This window comes from Mesoplodon mirus (assembly GCF_964341445.2).
Source record: "Mesoplodon mirus genome assembly, chromosome: 8".
Classification (NCBI taxonomy): Eukaryota; Metazoa; Chordata; class Mammalia; order Artiodactyla; family Ziphiidae; genus Mesoplodon; species Mesoplodon mirus.
In genome coordinates this window covers 45,618,814-45,639,185 of record NC_138984.1, presented here as the reverse complement: position 1 = coordinate 45,639,185, position 20,372 = coordinate 45,618,814, and the positions used below count along the sequence as shown (strand labels likewise).

General features: G+C 38.9%; 1 pseudogene across 1 annotated transcript; it reads left to right on the top strand.

Annotated features, from left to right (window-relative positions):
• The first annotated feature begins 16,649 nt into the window (after positions 1-16,649).
• Positions 16,650-17,796, top strand: LOC309809452 (nucleophosmin-like; annotated as a pseudogene). Its single transcript has one exon. The product of its transcript is annotated as a nucleophosmin-like (transcript).
• Positions 17,797-20,372: the final 2,576 nt, after the last annotated feature.

The following is a 20,372-nucleotide window of genomic DNA, read 5'->3' as shown; positions in this document are numbered from 1 at the left end:
CAGAAGGTAAACACTGTTCACAGAGCTTTCTCTCTTTGATGAGCCTTGTTGTATGGGAGGGTGATGGGGAAATAGGGAGAATGATTATGGAACAAGTAGCAAATGTTTCCTGGTAGTTGGTTTACATAAGATTAAATGCAATTACCTGCTCCTCTGACTCACTAAAAAGTTTCTCAGTCCAAGAGGCAAGGTCTGCACCTGGTATGTGAGGGAAGCCAAAGGCCTTTCTGATTACTTACCTGCCAGAATAGCACAGAATAGCACATTAGCACAGATCATGTGAGTGGATTAATCCATCATCAACTGTAGTCATCTAAGAGAGAAAATTTCCCTAGAAAATAAATCAACCCTGTTGAGACTGAGGTGTTGTAATGGATGGTGAGTGCTCTAAAAAGGGAAAGAGTATTAACATTATAGGACTAGAGGATAGTTTCCTTAGTTATAAAAGCTTCTTGATCTAATAATTGGTTTATATTTTGGATTTTATCTGAAATAATATAAATATGGCTTGATGGTATAATGTAAAAGTAATGATTGAAATAATAGACAGTAGCCATCTTTCCACAGAGTTTACTATTTTGTAAACCTGGTCAACAATTTCCTGAACATTATCATTAAAAAAAAAAAGATATATGGCCATTTGACAAAGACAACTATATAAACAAAGTTCTCTCTTTCAATATAAGCAAGACTGATACAGCTGGAAACATTCCCCTAAATTAGGAATATATATATATATATATATATATATATATATATATATATATGATGTGTATGTAGGTGTGTATGCTGTGATATATGTTATATATGCTATATATGTAGCTATGATGAAAGCTACATCATTCTTGGGATATTGTTAACCATTGAAGTCCAAATTCAGACTTGACCAAGTGAAGAGAAGCCATGAGCAATTATCTAGCACTGGGAAAAGACAGAGCTTGGCATTGCAAAATCTGGGACGAAGTCCCTGCCCAGTCCCTTGGGTTAGTCACTTAATCCCTCTAAGCTTCATTTTACCACATCTGTCAAATTAAGAATAATATGTTACTTCACAGGGTGTTTGGGCATTCAAATGTCATAATGGAAATGTATATACTTCATAAATTATAAAATGCTCTACAAATGTCATTTTAAGACATTTAAAACATTTGAAAAGGAATATCTGAGACAAATTCCTGGCTGAGCAGGGCTTTCAGGAATGATTTCAATAGTCAGAAGTATATCAGAAATTGAACTTGGCATAATTAAGTATGAGATAGTCACAATTCATACTCACTTTCCAGGCCAATGTACTTACTCCAGGATCCCCATGCCCTCTGGCTATGGAAGACCCACTCTGTGGACCTGGAAGTCAAGGGGAAATTTTTCAGGCTCTTGCATGACCAGGACTAGTTGGTTTCTTCACTCATTTCCTGTACTAGGCTCTGGAGATAGAGAGAAGACTAATAGCCAAGGCACCTGCTCTTCTGGAGCTTAGAGTCTAGTAAGAGAGACACAACTTAGTCAAGTAATTACCCAAATACATAAAAAGAGTGTAAAACCTTTAAGAGTTCAGGTGGCTCTGAAGCATATGAAATATGGATTTGATCTATTTTAGTTTTCTCAGAAAGCTTTCCTGAGGAAGTAACATTTGGCCTAAAACACGGCAGCAACAAGATAAAGTTGGGGCAGGGTAGAGAGGGTGGTAGGGAGGGAACTGCTTTAGCAAAGACATTGAGACAAAAAGAACTGAAAGGAGGATGTGTTGAAGGAGGCTGAGACTGGTGGCAGTAGAAGACACAAGCAGGAGCCAGTCTTTATCTAAGAGCAGAGAAATGACAAGATTACTGTTTTGAAATAGCACTACGGAGTGAATTGGTGGGCTGGGAGGTGAAAGTGAAAAACAGTAAGTTTGATCAACATGGAAATTTTGATTCAACAGAAGGCAGTTGCTAGCTTCCAAAGAGGTCTGGGCACCACCCCATATCTATGGATGTAAATTAAGAGAAAATGCTGATGAATAAGTCTTGAGGAGCTCCAACTTTTAAGGCTTCAATAGAGAAGGATAAGTCTAAAAAGAAGAGCTAGGAAGGTAAGAGGGATGTTAAGAGCCTCAGTGGGGGGGAAATGCTGCTGAGTGGTCAAGTAAGATGAAGACTGAAAAAATGCTCATTGGGTTTAGTGACATGGAGGCCATTAAGTCATTAGCAAGAACTATACTGGAGGAGAGATGGGAGCACATGTCAGTCAAAGAGTGAGAAGAAATGGTTATGAAAATTATAAGTAAAAGATTGTAGTAGCTGAGGGGGAAAGATAGGGAAATATTGGGAGACATTTTATCTACCCCTCAAATCATGAGCCGGTCAATCTATTAGTCTAGAATTTCTTTCTCCCTTAAATTTGGGGTGGTGTTGGTCCTTAGATAGTATTTGAAGAGGAGGATGGAGATTAGACTAATATATATATATAGACTCCAAAATTTAAAAAATAAATAAGTAAATGGGTTATTCATTTCCTCACTACCCACTATCAGCAAGCGCCATGCCAGGATTCATGATTTCTAAACGCGACTTTCAATGGTATGGTGCTGGAAGGAAAGGAAAAACAAAGATGTAATATTTCTCTACATAAGTGTGGGGCTTCCCTCTCTTTCCAAGACTTCTTTTCCCAAACCATTATTTAAAGCCATGTCCTGTCCCCTCCTAACATCTCTTATGGGTCCATTTCATCTATCTCTGTCTTCACTGGCTTGGAAACATCTCCTTCTATATTCGGCCCTAGATAGGTATGGCCCCAGGGGTTTGGGGGATACCACTGCCTTCTCTATCCCAGTCATCATTCCTCATTCCTTGTCCTCTCATGGTAGACAGACTTCCACCGAGCACCCAGCCTTTGGTGTTATGCCGGCCTGTGCCGAGGTTGATAGAGATGAGATTCCAGCCCCACTTGCTAGTCTGTCAGTTCCTCTCTGACACTCACTGATAATAAACCACATACCACAGTTGGCAATTGGCACTTGTCTTGCATGTCCTGCTGAGCCCAGCTCCCAGACAACATCTTATAGATCCTGATGCCTCTTCTTAGAAGTTTTCTTCTAGCTGAACCTAGATGTTGATGGGCAGTGTAGTATATTCTACAACTCAAATTACTTTTTTAAAAAGTAAATTTATTTTCCATTACTGACCTCATTTATTAACCAATTAACTCAAATAATTAGACTCCCTAAGGATCACCAATACTTTATAAAATTAAAAAAAATTTTTTGAGAGTGTTCTGAAAGCCATTTCCCTTTTGCTGAGCACTCAAGTGACCTTTGAGTATAAAGATAAGGATTATGTCTATGGGAAATGTGTTGGCATCTCTGTTTGAAATGAAACAATGACAGATAACTTGTACATGGTATCAATGTAGTTTCAAATTTTAAAAAATCCACAGCAGAAGCTAGAAAGTTGTACACTTTAAAATACAAAGCAGAAAAAAAATACAAAGCAGGACAGAAGACATGAACAGATGTTTCATTGATGAGGATATATGGATGGTAAATAAGCACATGAAAAGATATTAAACATAATTAGCTATCAGATAAATGCAGATTAAAACCACAATGAACTATCACTATATACCTATGAGAACAGCAAAAATAAAGTTAGTGACAACACGAAATGCCAGTAAATATGTGCAGAAATTAGAGCACACGTACATTGTTGGTAGGAAGCAAAAAGGTACAGCTGCCCTGGAAAATAACTTGGCAATTTCTTATACAACTAAACATGCAATACTATTCAACCCAGCAGTTACACCCTTGGGCATTTATCCCAAAGAAATTAAAACTTATGTCCACATCAAAGTTGTACATGAAGGTTCATTGCAGCTTTATTTGTAATAACCAAAAAGTTGGAACAGCCCAGATGTCCTTCAACAGATGAATAGTTACAAAAACTGTGGTACATCCCTACCATGGGACACTACTCAACAACAAAGAGAAATGAGCTACTGATACTTGCAACAACTTAGATGGACCTTCAGAGAATTATTCTGAGTGAAAAATATCAATCCTAAAGTTTACATCATATGTGAGTCCATTTACACAACATTTTTGAAATGACAAAATTTCGGAAATGCAGAGTGGATTAGTAGTTGCTAGGGGTTAGGGATGGGGGTAAGAGGTGTAGAAGGGAGAAAAGTGGGTATGGTATAAAAGGGCAACAGTATCTTGTTCAGTATCTTGACTGTGGTGACAGATACAGGAAAACCTACACATGATAAAATTGTATAGACTAAACACACACACGCACCCACACAAATAAGTACAAGTAAAACTGGGGACATCTCAGTAAGATCAGTGGATTGCATTAAGTCCATATCATGGTTATGATGATACACTAGAGTTTGCAAAATGTTACCATAAAGAGAAACTGATATCCCTCTGTATTACTGCTTACAACAGCATGTGCATCTGTAACTATCTCAATTGAAAATTTCAAGTAAAAAAAGAAGGCAAAGCAAATTTTCTTACCACAGTCTTTATCACCATGAGTTTCTTTTCTTTGCGAGGTACTCCTCTAAGCAAAATGGTGAGCGGCAGTGATCATTGGTAAGCACATGCTTTTCCACATATAGGTTAAGACAGCTGTGTCAATAGGATAGCCTACCACATGAGCTGGAAAAATAGTTCAAGCAGTTTTTTATTCAGACAGTCAATGGGCACTTTATAGTCTGTTCAAATAACACCAGGAGCTAATTTACTATATGAAAACTACAACTATTAATTTTTCCCAAATCTTTTTTTTCATAATCCACTTCTATGAAAATGTAAGTATGAATCTCCATCTGGACAGGAGTTTGCAAAAGGCTCTACAGCTTGCCTAACAAAACTTTGACTTTGCTTCTTACCCACACAGTAATTAGGTGAGGAACTCCTATCCATTTATAACCCAGAATCTTGTGATTTCAGGAGCAGGTTTGTTTTTGAATTCTCTTCTCTGCTCGTCTTCTCACAAGCTCATCTGGGACACCTGAATCCTGAGAGGGTGGCTCACCACCCCAGCTTCCCATCAGTTTAACACTGCAGCCGTCAGATCACATTTTTAAAAATCCATTACTAAGTTACTCTAACACAGACGTACTTTCATAAGCCTATCTTAACATTTTACTTTCTATTTTAGAAAGGGTTATTATAAGAAATAGCCATATTAAGACTGTTTCTGCATTTCCTCAAAACTATGAATTGAATGTGCTGTCTACCATATTATTAAATGTCTCCTATGTAATAATTCTTGCAATAAATTTCTCTCAGAGTATTGGTGAAAACAAAATGTCCCTTTGGGTACAAAGCTATAATTCCTGAGATTAGATCATGAGAAATATAGAATCTAACATGATTTATTTTTGCCCTACCAAGAAACTCAGACCTAAGTTTTGCGCTCATTTACTATTTTTACCTAACCAGAGATATTTTCCTCTTCCTCATACTTATTTACTTAAATATAACTTGTCTTAAAGGTTGTACTTATTTAAATTTTATCAAAGATTTCTGCCAACTTAAGTTCTTTTAATTCTAACAATTTAATAATAAAATCATTATACTACTACCTTAAGCATTATTTATTTTAATTCTTTTTACAAAAAGATAAACAATATACTCGAAAGAAATAGAACAAGGGCCTCCCTGGTGGCACAGTGGTTGGGAGTCCGCCTGCCGATGCAGGGGATATGGGTTCGTGCCCCGGTCTGGGAGGATCCCAAATGCTGCGGAGCGGCTGGGCCCGTGAGCCATGGCCGCTGGGCCTGCGCGTCCGGAGCCTGTGCTCTGCAAGGGGAGAGGCCACAACAGTGAGAGGCCCGCATACCGCAAGAAAAAAAAAAGAAATAGAACAAGCAAAAGGACACGTGCAGGATTACTTAATGTGTTTGTGTTTCCATTCATTTTAAAACTTAAGACTCAGGGATATTTACTTCCCTATTTGAACAACTTCGTAGATTCTCTTGATCTAAGAAAAATTGATTGCTTGTATCTAAACTCAAAATGCCAAGGATAACTCATATAGTAGACATTAAAAAAAAAAAGAAAGAAAAAAGCCCACCCTGCCAGAGATTCCTCCTAATAGTTTCTGGTCCTAAGTAAAAGAAATGACTCATGTAAATGTATTTTCTGCTTAGGTGTAAGCAAAATCAACAGAGGAGGAAAACTTATGATCACTGAAAGTCATTATATTAGTAAAAAAACTGACTAGGATACAAAAGTCACCATTGAAGGAATCTCATTTCTCATCTGCCAGTTTGCAAACCAAAAGCTGGTGCCAAAGGACATGACACATATCTTGGCTTTATGTAGCCATCTTTTCTCTCACCCTCTACCAGGAGTCCAAGGATACGTTATAATTTTGTACTAGCTGGTCCAAGCTGGCAATCTCTTTTTCCCAATTTACCTCCATCTCTATTCCTTTCTTTTATATCAAAAGTGACTTCTACTGGAATTTCAGAGAAATCTGGATAGAAACCACTGAGCCATGTGGCCTCCCAGCCTGATCCTTCCAGGGGCCATTTCATCTTGGGGCTCTCAGCTGTGGTTTCCTTTGGTTTCTTTTGACAGTAGTTCCCAAGTTCAGCAGTTCCGGGTGGTTGATCACGGACACTTCTCTGGTTTACTGCGGCCTTCCTTGATGATTGTTCTTGCAGGCGATAGTTCTAATCAATGATGATCATCCTGTTAAAAGTCGTGTCCCTCACTTTTGTACATGTCTACTAGGACCCTATGTCTTAACTGAGGCTGACTTATTCATGCAAATACAAACAGTGCCCAACAAAGAGAACTCAAGCAACATTACTCTGTTCGTTGCAAAAATTTCAGACCTAGACCCCTTCCCTCATGTGCTTTTAGCTCCTCTTCACCTTGTTCCTGGATTCTTAGATTCCTTCTTGACTTTTGGAGCCATTAACTGTTTTGTTTTTTTTTTTCCTGATTTTGGCCCATAGCACTCTTTCTTACACACATGCTACAGACTAGCTCTCTGGATGCCTCTGACCCCTGTGGTTCAATAGTAACTACCTTGTGTAGTGTCCTACAGGCCTGTCTCACTCTCCCTTTGACCCCCGTTATGTGGCCCTACAGTTCTTTTGGGGATTATATTCAAAGTCTCTTATGAATGCTAATTCCTATTCCTCTAGGGAAACTGCCCCTAGTAAAGGAGGGAGGACAATACTCAGAGCTGCTTCATAGACTTTCTCCTGCTCTTTCTGGAACCAGAGCCTAAGCCCACTCTTGTTGCAAATGAATCCTCAGAATATTTGAGAATGTCCACCTAGGGGATGCTGTGCGGAGTCCATCACTTCCCTATATCCAATTCAGATATGAAGGTAACTTGACCAAACACCCAAATTCCTTTTCATTTTTCTTGCCCGCCCAAGGCACTCATCCAGATTGGAGCACAGGAATATCCTTAGCTATTTCATAGTTCCCCAAGCTGGATCAATTTATTGAACTCTATTATTCAAAGGGGTCACCTCTTATACAGATAACTTTATTCCACTTAGATGGCTCCAGTCACAATGCTCTCCTTTCGATTCCTCAAATACAGCAAACACATGGTAACAGGGCTTATTTGGCCTTACGTGATCTAGCTTAGGCTCACTTCTCCATCCTCATCTTTTGCCACTTCCTTTCTCACTTCAGCCATGCTGAACTTGTTTCGGTTCCCTGAGTGCTCTTACAGGGATCTGAGAGTCACACTTATTTGTGATTTTGTCTGACACTAGTTAGCCCCCAGCTTTTATTCATCCTTATAACAATACCACCTTAGCCCAAGTTTGGATCCTATGGTCTATCTGTGTGCATGCGTGGTGGCGAGCTGCAGAGTATCATGATTTAATGGGAATTAAAATTACATTTGTTTAGCATTTTCAAAGCGTTTCCTGGCTACACCTGTTTACTTGATGGTCTCTACCATTAGACTGCAAACTTTGTGAGGTAAGAGGCTGTTACAACATGGTAGATGGTCAATTCATATTTGTTGAATGAATGAACTATCAAACTATAATTTTCCAATAAATCTCTTCAATGAAGTGTCTCACTTCCACTTAGATTGGTTATACTATTTATATTCATGCTCTTGTGAACATGGAAATCCTACCCTGCTGTCGTTGCCTGACCCCATCTCCCTACGTCACTCTTACAGCTGGGTTTCAGCTGTTTCAACAGTGAGAAATAAAATGGGGCTGCCTTGGTTTTATTAGCAAATTAATTTCCTGAAATGAGAAAAAAAAGCTCAGACAGCAAATACACCACCATGTTCACAGACAAAGCATGCAGTGTTCAATGAAAGGTACTTGAAAAGCCATTTCATTCTTTATTCTTATGTATGAAAATGTTGACTATGACAGTTTGTAGTCCAAAACACAGAAACCTCAAAGTTGGCAGAGAATGTTATCTGGAAGGCAATGTCTGACCAAATTCTGAATTATTATCTCATTCCCAGGAAATGTCCTCCCTATCAGTAACTTTTGCTATGATTCTACCATAAGCTTCAAATTGACCAAATTTTCATAAACAGACTAATTTTTCTTCTTAAGGCAACTTTAAAAGCAATGTTTTTGAGAGTAAGTGGAAATGGCACTATTAAAAAGATCTGAATAGTTTTTCCTCTGACCAAAGCCATCCCCATTTTTGCTGAAATCACCAACCATGCTCTCATTGAAATGTGTTTTTTGCTCTCATTGAAATGTGTTTATGTATCTTACTAAAATAGAAACACTGTAATCAGTTCCTTTGAAAAGGAAGTAAACCCTAACACTTCCTTCACAAGAGGAGGTTTGTTCATAGGAACAAGTACCAGGAGTATGTCCTGACCAAACTACAGGGAGCATTGACTCATTTTTTTTAAATCAGATTTTTATATGAGAATAGGTTTCAACTATTCCAGAAGGTTCAACACCTGTTGAAGACTAAAATACTAATTTTTTCTCCAAGTTTTTTCTTGAATTTATTACATCTAATTAATAGATTCCTCTAATCAAACATTTGAAGAGATACCATTTTATTCTTCAACCTTTTAAGAATGAAAGAAATAATAATCATTTTAACCTCTAACTTCAAAAATCTAGATTACCTTTCAAACAGTTTTATCATTAATCAAGGCAACTGCCGAAGCAAGTACTTTAATCCTATTCAACGTCTTCAACTATTCAAAGATTGTCCTGAGACCTGAGATCAAAACAGATCCTAAAACTCTCAGGTCAGTTCTAAGATCCTGGAACATGCCTACCTCAAGGGCCAGTATAGTGAAATGGGGTGTGGGATGGGGGGATGGTTTGGTAAAATAGCAAGATCAGTCCTGTGGGAACAAGATACAGAAAAGAGAAGTGTTGCTTGTAAGGAGGAAGAAAACATGGCAGATTCTAGTCTTCAGCTGAGCCATAGATTTCTTTTTTAACTGAGGTAACATTGGTTTATACCATTATATAAGTTTCAAGTGAACAACATTATATTTCTACTTCTGTAAACACTATAGCATATTCACCACAAAAAATTTAGTTTCCATCCATCATCATACAGTTGACCCCCTTCACTCCTTTTGCCTTCTCCCCTGCCCCTTCCCCTCTGGTAACAATTACTCTGTTCTCAGTATCTACGTGTTTCTTTGGCTTGGTTTTCTCATTTATTTTGTTGTTCATTTGTTTGTTATATTCCACACATGAGTGAAATCATATGATATTTGTCTTTCTCTGACTTATTTCATTTATCATAATATTTTCAAGGTCCATCCATGTTGTCACAAATGGCAAGATTTCTCTTTTTTTATGGCCACTGGTATTCCATTGTATATATATTCCACTATTCTTTATCCTATCATCTGTTGATGGGCACTTAGGATTTTTCCATATCTCAGCTATTATAAAAGAATGCTGTGATGAACATAAGGTGCATATCTCTTTTCAAATTAGCATTTTTGTATTTTTTGGATAAATACCCAGAAGTGGAATAGCTGGATCATATGGTAGTTCTATTCTTAATTTTTTGAGGAATCTCCATACTGCTTTCCACAGAAGCCACAGACTATCTTAAGATATTAACCCACAGAGAGATGTCTGGGATAGGTACCTCATCAGCCTTCCTGAGTTGTTACTGCAATTTGGCCAAGGAAGGCAAGCCCCAGTCATGGGTTGTTCTGCTTATTGCTTTGAGTAAATGATCTCCTTTCTTACCTGTTGCACATGTCTATCATGTGTATTATCTAGTTTTGTATCTATTTTTTTAAACTTCTTGAGGCAAGCATTTGTGTCTTATAATAGTCTGCACCACCATGCATCTGTGCCTGGCACAGAGCAATATGCAAAAAAAGATTTTTTAAATCAATGAATAAACTAATTTTTATAATACTTGAGGTTCAATGTAACAAATCACAGAGAAAAGCATATCTTCAACATAGTTCAGTCTGTACTGCTTATATTATGGACAATATACAATTTGTTACTTGATTAATATTTCTAAATGCATACATTTAAGGAAAACACTAATTCACCAGCAGAAAATGCAAGGCAATATCTTCTCATTTGGAGTGTGCTGGTATTTAAATGGAGCAATACTCAGCATTTTTAATTGCTTAGTTTGGTACCAGTTCTGCTTTCTCATCTTTGGTAATCTTCATGTTTGTCACAGGCATAGTCATACTCTATATTTATTCCACAATATTAGTTCATCTCTAAGCAAAATGTGGTGCTTCCCCTCTTTTACATCTTCTATTCCAGCTTCCTCCACAACACATCTGTGCCGGGCACAGATGCATGGTGGTGCAGACTATTATAAGACATAAATGCTAGCCTCAAGAAACTTAAAAAGATAGCTACATAACTAGATAATACACAAGGTGTCTTTCACCTTCAACTTGTTCAACAAAATATTTATTAGTAATAAAAAATAATATTCATTGATCTTTATTATCCCTAGAACATGACAAGAAATGTTATATTATTTAACCTATAGAAGCATTTTACTGATGAAGAAAGGCTGGAAGTTCAGTAGATTATATAAATTGTCTACAGTCATATAAATGTCAAAGCTACTGTCACCAATACCTAAATGGAGCTAAAAAGAGGGGTCAATGTAGGAGAAATAGATTTGATATTGGCAGTTGATAGCACAGTGGTAATTGTTGACAGGGTGGGAATGCATGAAATTACTATCTCAGAGAGAGAACATGAATGTGAATAAACAATTCCAAATTAATCCTGGGTGAGCATTTAAGTGTCAGGATGAAGAAACAGGAAAGTGAGAGAAACTGAGAAGGAGCAGTAAAATAGGTGAGAAGAGAACTAAGAACCAGTAACACTGTAGAAATCAAGAAGAAAAAATGACCAATAGTGTTGCTGCTACAAAGAAGTCAAGGAAGGTGAGGACTGAAAGCAGGTTCTGGATTTATCAATTATAAAGTTATTAGCAATCCTAACCAGCATATTTTCTGAGGAGTTGTGGAGATAGAAGTCAATTTGCAAAGAGAGATCAGGAAGACAGAAAGAGCAAGTATACACAAATCTTATACACATTTTGGTGTCAAAAGGAAGAAGATAAAGCAGTACAGTTGGCCCTCCATATCTGCGAGTTCCTCATCTGTAGATTCAATCAAACTTGGATAGAATGTATTGGAAAAAAATTCCAGAAAGTTCCAAAAAGTAAAACTTCGAATTTTCCACACACAGTGACTATTTACATAGCATTTACATTGTATTAGGTATTATAAGTAGTCTAGAGGTGATTTAAAGTATACAGGAGGCTGTGCATAGGTTATACGTTACATAAGAACTTGAGCATCTGTGGATCTGGCCATCTGAGGGCGTCCTGGAACCAACGTCCCCACAAATACCAAGGGATGACTGTAGTTTGAGGCCAAGTCAGAATCAAGGGGAAATTCTTTTAGTCCTTTTTGGCTCTCTTTTTAAGAAGGAGGAGACAACATGTAGAATGTGAAGCCACCAATAACTGATAGAACAAAGTCCTAAAAGGGAGGGAAAGGATTCCTTTAGGGAGACAGAATGAGAGGAGGGAGTGGTGGGTGAAGTTATTCATGCTGGAAGGATAGGAAAGGGGAATAAATGGGCTTTATTGTATCCATGACTTAAGAGATAAAGTGATAACACCTAGAATGAGAAGATGAGTAGGATAAAGAGGTGCAGAAAATTTGAAAATATTTGGGACCATCCCAGTGAGGAAAAAGAAAGGCAACTTTAAAAAAAGAAAGAAAGAAAAGAACTATCTGGAAGCACTAAGTGCTCAGAGGGAGGGTAGACTCACCATAAATTCAATTTTCCCAACAGAACTCAGGTCAGCAAGTTTCCTGCCCACCAAGGCTCTTAAAAACAACCACTCTTTCCAGTAAAATGAAGCTGCAGACGGGAAACCAGATTAGCCAGATTGAGGGGTGGTACTCTCTGAAATAAACTACACTCAGGAAAAAGCAAGAGTTTCAAAACCAAATTGTGAGACAAAGTAAAGGCTTCTTTTTATCTTTACCCTCTCCACCCTCCAGTTACTACTTCTCCCAGAGGATATATATCCTTCACTTTCCTTTTCTTTCCCCTCACCTATTTTTCTCAAACCCGACCCAAACTGTGCCATCTATTAAAATCAAAACTGAAAAATGCGTATGTGTTATTTTTGAATCAAAACATCACATGATTGGAAAATATTTCATTTTAATTTCACATTGTCTCAGGTCAATGTGCCAGGTTCTTAACCCTGTCACAAGTCTCAGAGATCATTCCCGAGAACTGCAAAACAAAGAATCCTGTGACAGAAATGCTGACAACATGGAAGGACTTTGTGATTTGCTGAGTTATCAATCATAACTTACAATTTTGAACATTTTCTTTTGGAATTAAAATTCCATATCCTAACATGCCCATCTCTCTTTATATGGATTAAAAATCATTTAAAATCAACTTCCATATATGAATGAAATGGTAAACTATGTTTTCAAGTACCTCTTCTCCCACCATACACATTCAACTTTTAAAATGATCAATTTCTCATTAATTCAATCTTTTCTCTTACTGAAAATTTGCAGTAATTTAGAAATGGGCTAATTGTAAGTTTTCCTTTTGCACATCTTTCAAGAAGCAAATAAATAAACACAATTTCAAGGATAATTTTTACTTGAAAATATAAATTATGTTGACATTTGGAGTAAATATATGCTGATGGAAACATTTCTATGGTGAGGCAAATCAATGCCATGGTGTCTAACTATAGATTTGCTGATCATTCTTCTGTATTCATTAAAAAGGACCTCTACTAGAATGCATGTTAACCTAGATCCAGGTCCTGTCTCTATTTGATAGTACAACTGACCCTTGAGCAACAAGAATTTGAACTGCAAGTGTCTACATATATGCGAATTTTTTTCAACAGTAAACACTACAGTACTACATGATCCATTGTTGGTAGTATCCACAGATGCCAAACCATTGATATGGATGAACCGCCTATACAGAAGACTGACTATAAGTTATACCTGGATTTTCTTTTTTTTTAAGGTATTTTTAGATTTTTTGTTTTATTTTTTAAAATTTATTTATCTTTGGCTGCATTGGGTCTTCGTTGCTGCATGTGGACTTTCTCTAGTTGCACTGAGCGGGGGCTACTCTTCATTGCGGTGCACGGGCTTCTCATTGCAGTGACTTCTCTTGTTGTGGAGCATGGGCTCTAGGCACGTGGGCTCAGTAGTTGTGGCACATGGGTTTAGTTGCTCCGCGGCACGTGGGGTCATCCCGGACCAGGGCTCAAACCCGTGTCCCCTGCATTGGCAGTCGGATTCCTAACCACTGCACCACCAGGGAAGTCCTTATACTTGGATTTTCAACTGCTCAGAGACTTGGCTCTCCCAACCCCGAAGTTGTACAAGCGTCAATGTAATATAATTGCATTCCTATTTAATATTTTATTGATTTAAGTAGTACACTAATTCTAATCAGGCTTGATCCTAATAGTGTTTTTTGGTTTTGTTTTTTTAAAGATGTTGGGGTAGTAGTTTATTAACTAATTTATTTATTTTTGCTGTGTTGGGTCTTCGTTTCTGTGTGAGGGCTTTCTCTAGTTGTGGCAAGCAGGGACCACTCTTCATCACAGTGCACGGGCCTCTCACTATCGCGGCCTCTCTTGTTGCGGAGCACAGGCTCCAGACGCGCAGGCTCAGTAGTTGTGGCTCACGGGCCTAGTTGCTCCGCGGCATGTGGGATCTTCCCAGACCAGGGCTCGAACCCGTGTCCCCTGCATTAGCAGGCAGATTCTCAACCACTACGCCACCAAGGAAGCCGTAATTACTTAGTATTTTAACATAATCTTATGTTTATTTTACTTCTACTTTTTAAAGTACATGTTACTTTTATTCCTAGGAAATTCCTTAAAATGAAACATTTATTTCACCAGTGTCAGTCTATAATGCTTCTTTAATGTCAGATCAGAGGTAGTGTTTCAAAAGGAACAGTTCTCAAAAGCCGTGACAGTTCCTGCCACATAGCTGAGTTAAAATGAAGACTCTCGGGCTTCCCTGGTGGTGCAGTGGTTGAGAGTCTGCCTGCCGAGGCAGGGGACACGGGTTCGTGCCTCGGTCTGGGAAGATCCCACATGCCGCGGAGCGGCTGGGCCCGTGAGCCATGGCCGCTGAGCCTGCGCATCCAGAGCCTGTGCTCCGCAACGGGAGAGGCCACACCAGTGAGAGGCCCGCGTACCGCAAATAAATAAATAAAAATAAAATAAAATGAAGACTCTCCACCAGGCAAAATTTTTAAAGCCTAGTCTGAGATATTTTCTGTACTTAAAAGTAAGAAACTATATCGGCTTTAAAAAACAACAAAAACAACTTTATTATTTACATTTTGCATTAATTAACACAGGGTATCTGTTATTTATTGACATATATAATTGTTTAATGGAATTTTACTATACGTTGAACTTATTTGAAACAACCTAACTTTCTCTTCTATTTCAGAGTAATTGCCTAACAATGACCTCTCTAAATTTGTAATTTCTGGAATCTGCACTAGTTCTGTTCATCTCTGATAAAACATTCCGATGCTTAGAATTCTCTCAGTCACTCTACAAACTTATTTATGTTGCAAATGCATATTGAGGGCGTGCTATCTCTAACCAGGTGCTGTGCTGGGTGTGATAATCCAGAGCACTGGCATTCTGTTCTGGAGGAACCGACATCTGGGTGAAGGATCCAGTCACGGATGAGAACCTGCATGAAGCAAGATAACTTTAAAAAAGGAATACATGGAATGCGACGGTGAGGGGAGCACCTATCACAACCTGGTGAGGTCAGTGTACCAGGCTGTTTTACAGGGAAGGTCATGCTGAGCTGAGCCCTAAAGGAAAAGTCTTTGAAGATCACTCACTTGTGCGAGGGAGGTCTGCCAGTGCAGGCAAAGGCCTGGGAACGTGATCTGCTGACAGCTGTGAGGGTATGTTAGAGAGTCTATATTGCTAGACTTCCAAGTGCATAGGAGAAGAGGAGGGGCTCATTCTCCCTGACTTTATAGTGATCGGAAGATTAGACTTTAGTCCTACATTCAAATTGCTTCAACCTTAAAAAATGTGTATCTAAGAGTTTGACTGAAGTCACAGTTCTTTTGTTCTTGAATGCAAGATGTTCTAGAAATGGTCTCTAATCAGGTCTTTCACTTTGGGACAGGAAATGTTCAAAGAGCAAAACTGTAAACCATGGAGTCCTTCTGAGGAGGAATGTTGTTTATGCACCAGCGGAAGCCAAGGCTCAGCGAGCGTGTGGGTTGAGGGAGAAGGAGATGGGGGTCAGGACCCTGGGTTCTTGCTTGTATGGCTCCAGACTGGAGTAACTGGGGAGGGCTGTCCCAGAAGTGTTTCCTAGGCATGAAGGAAAGTCATATGAGAGGCTGTCACCCTCCCGACTGTTTACTTTTAACCCAACACAACAAACAGAAAGCAGATTTCCCAGACACTACAGAAGAAGATAAACAGCCTGAGGAAAACTGGACATCTGCAAATCAGCATAGACTAGCTCTCAAATACTTTACATGAATAACAAATTTAAACAGCAGCCAAGCAGGACATGGCAGATGGGGGACTGGGTGGAAAACAGAAGCCTGGGCCGAAGATAAGTACCTGATAAGACCATTCTTTTCAAAGAATGCCAAGAACTCAGATTTGAAGATTAGCCTTGTCAACTTCTTAAGTCTCTGATTCCTCTCAAGAAAAGATGTGATGAATAGATAAGAGTAAATTATAACGAGTTTTTTAGTTGTTGTTTATAAGTTACTTAAAGGCAGTTCTTTTAAGCCTTTTAAATGTTTCAGTATACTCTTAATTTACGTTATATAGAAGATGACTGACTTAGCAAATGCACACACTGGTCCAGCCAATTATCATAGACCTTAAAGTATTAGAGTCAAAACCAATGAGGCTATCCTGATGCATGTTAACCCACACTGTTAATTTAGCATTTGAAGCTAGATTTAAAAACAAAAACCTATTACCCTTCATATGAGGCTCCATCAGTTATTAATTAAAGATTATGCATTCTGCTTTTCCCTGGTGTGTTTCTGTCCTGATCAACTGTTCCCTGGAACAGTGGTCTTTTATCTCCATCCACCTTCTCTCCCACCTAAGTGTGTGCCACCAACCCAGGGAAGATTTGACGGACATGGACATGAGCCCCCCTGAGGACCCAGAACTATCTTTTCAGTTGTGAACTAAAGGCCGACAAAGATTATCACTGTAAGGTGGATAATGATGAAAATGAGCACCAGTTATCTTCAAGAACGGTCAGTTTAGGGACTGGTGCAAAGGATGAATTGCACATTGCCAGAGCAGAGAAGATGAATTATGAAGGCAGCCCAATTAAAGTAACACTGGCAACTTTGAAAATGTCTGTGCAGCCAACGGTTTCCCTTGGGGGCTTTGAAATAACACCACCTGTGGTCTTATGGTTGAAGTGTGGTTCAGGGCCTGTGCGTATTAGTAGACAGCACTTAGTAGCTGTGGAGGAAGATGCAGAGTCAGAAGATGAAGGGGAGGAGGATGTGAAACTCCCAAGTATACCTAGAAAGCATTCTGCCCCTGGAAGTGGTAGCAAGTTTCCACAGAAAAAAGTAAAACTTGCTGCTGATGAAGATGAAGATGATGATGAAGATGACGATGATGATGATGACTTTAATGATGAAGAAGCTGAAGAAAAATCTCCAGTAAAGAAGTCTGTATGAGATACTCCAGCCAAAAATGCACAAAAGTCAAACCAGAATGGAAAAGACTCAAAACCATCAACACCAAGATCAAAAGGTCAAGAATCCTTCAAAAAACAGGAAAAAAATCCTAAAACACCAAAAGGACCTAGCTCTGTAGAAGACATTAAAGCAAAAATGCAAACAAGTATAGAAAAAGGTGGTTCCCTTCCCAAAGCGGAAGCCAAATTCATCAATTATGTGAAGAATTGTTTCCAGATGACTCACCAGGAGGCTACTCAAGATCTCTGGCAGTGGAGTAAGTCTCTTTAAGAAAATAGTTTAAACAGTTTGTTAAATTTTTCCGTCTTATTTCATTTCTGTAACAGTTGATATCTTGCTGTTCTTTTTATAATGCAGAGTGAGAACTTCTCCTACCATGTCTGATAAATGTTGTCCAGGTTCCATTGCCAAGAATGTGTTGTCCAAATTGTCTGTTTAGTTTTTAAAGGTGGAACTCCACACTTTGCTTGGTTTTAAGTATGTATGGAATGTTATGATAGGACATAGTAGTAGTGGTGGTCAGACAAATGGAAATGGTGGAGAGACAAAAATATACATGTGAAATAAACTCAGTATTAAAAAAAGATTATGCATTCTTACACATTAAATACATATACACAAAGGCCTCTTTTTTTAAAAAAATTATTTATTTATTTATTTATTTTGGCTGCGTTGGGTCTTTGTTGCTGTGCACGGGCTTTCTCTAGTTGTGGCGAGCGGGGGCTACTCTTTGTTGCGGTGTGCGGGCTTCTCATTGCAGTGGCTTCTCTTGTTGCAGAGCACAGGCTCTAGGCACGTGGGCTTCAGTAGCTGTGGCATGTGGGCTCAGTAGTTGTGCCACACGGGCCCTAGAGCACAGGCTCAGTAGTTGTGGTGCATGGGCTTAGCTGCTCCGCAGCATGTGGGATCTTCCCAGACCAGGGCTCGAACCCGTGTCCCCTGCACTGGCAGGCAGATTCTTAACCACTGTGCCACCAGGGAAGCCCACAAAGACCTCTTTTTAAGGCAAAAAAACCTCCAGTTATAAATAGACTGCAAAGCATGAGGAACCTCCCTAGCCAATTGGCAGGGTGCTCCCTGTTGCAAAAACATACCAGCACAGGAGTCTGTCATCTGTTATGAGGCATCCAAGGATCTGAGTGCTTGGGAGGCAGAGTTCCTCTCTAGCTCTGGGAAGCCCAGCTCTGGCTGGGGCCAAATCAAGAATTACTGTGAAGCTCTTGAAACCTACAGATACAAAAAATAAATAAATAAAAACTCTCAGATATTTTGTATTAAAAGTTTTGGGGGACTTCCTTGGTCACCACAATGAGAAGCCCATGCACCACAATGGCGAGTAGCCCCCGCTCGCCACAACTAGAGAAAACCTGCGTGCAACAACGAAGACCCAACGCAGCCAAAAATAAAGAAATAAATTTATTTATTTAAAAAAAAAAAAGAAGAAGAACATCTTCCTTAGAGATAAAAGTGGCAGACACCCCTAACATCTAAATAACAAGTAAGGCCCAACATCAGTGAGGCTGCCAGCACAGAAATAATAAAAACAGTTAACATCCAAAAAGGCCTCTTTCCCACTGAAGTTTTTAAAAGTCTCCCTTAAACAATGAGTTAGAGGAAATATAAAAATAAAAAGTTTTGGGTAGAGTTCTAGAGACAGCAGACTCAAAACATAGGTGAAGCTCCAACAAAGCTTGATGGTAGGGCAGATCAGTACACCTTGCTGCTGATTTAAAAACCTAACCTAGAGTACTGCCTCAAAATTAAGAATTAATGCACTAATACAAACCTAAATTTGTAAAATTATTGTTGAACTCTGCTTCCTAAGAAAGATCTTTCAGGGTCCTTTGACTTGCTTAGTTCTTAAGGGCAGTATTAAATGGGATACTATCTTTGTCTAATGTAAATATGGTCACCATCTTATAATTGGGAGACCTGAAGTCAGAGAGGTAAGGAATTTTCCTTATATCACACTGCAGAAAAATGAGTTTGTAATAGAATTCAAATATTTTCAACCAGTAACTAGAAATGACAACAATCATATAGTCAACTTTCTATTATGGTTTTTAATTCTTTCCATGACTTTCTGTGTTTCTTTGATTCTCCAACCTATAATGTAGGTACTACTGGTACATTTACCATTTTACATGTGAGGAAACAAGCACAGAGTAGCTGCATAACAGCTCCAGTATCACACACAGCTGGTAAATATGGAGGCAGGAGGGAAATTCATAGTCCACGCTCTTAACCACTGTACTTTTCACCCTTTATGTCTCTACCTACTTCCCCAAATAACAGTTTGTGGGTATTTTGTCTATCAGACACCATGAATGAACTCACCGTAGAGTAAGTCCTCCATCTAGGCTCAAAGGCAAAACAAAACGACAGGGTGCCTTTTGGTCTAACAATCTGTGACCCAGGATCTGCTGAGAGGAGGCACCCCACTTACAATTCCTGCCACAGTCTCTGTGGTTCAGGGCCTCGACCCCCCCTAATCCCACCAGCATTCACATTACTTGTCATCAAGCATTCTCTCCATGTACAACATTTTTTGTTTTATAGAACATAAAAACACATTTCAACCACCCATCTGTTGCTTAAATCTCCTCTATGATACCCTGGCCAAGTGGTCTGGAAATTTGAATGGTAGCACATTCCATCCTGGTTGACTTTCACTGAGAAACGTCTTCCTCACGTTGAGAAAAAAAAAATCTGTCTGTAGCTTCCTTTTATTTTTTCCAGTTATAACTATTAGATCTAATCTGTTTGTTTGTTTTTATTTTGAGAATTTAATAAACATTACAGGTCCTACCCCCAGAAAAAATGTAGTCTGTAGCCATGCACAAAAGCTGACAAGCAGACCTCCTAAGGCATATAATGGTCCTAAGGCATATAATGGGCCTTAAGTTTAGGAACCCTCTTCGATAATAACCCTTCAAATGCTGTACGGGGGAGAGTGCTCTTCCTCTCTGTACTGTGCACTGGGTCCAAGAAGGGACTTGTGTTCTTTTCTCCCCACTGAATTGCATCTGCTTAGATTTTGGTCATTCATTTCAGCCCATGGAGACCTTTCTGAACCCTGGTCCTGTGATCTAATCAATTCACTATCCCTCCTTCAAGGCTTCCTATGCACACAAGGAAGTGTG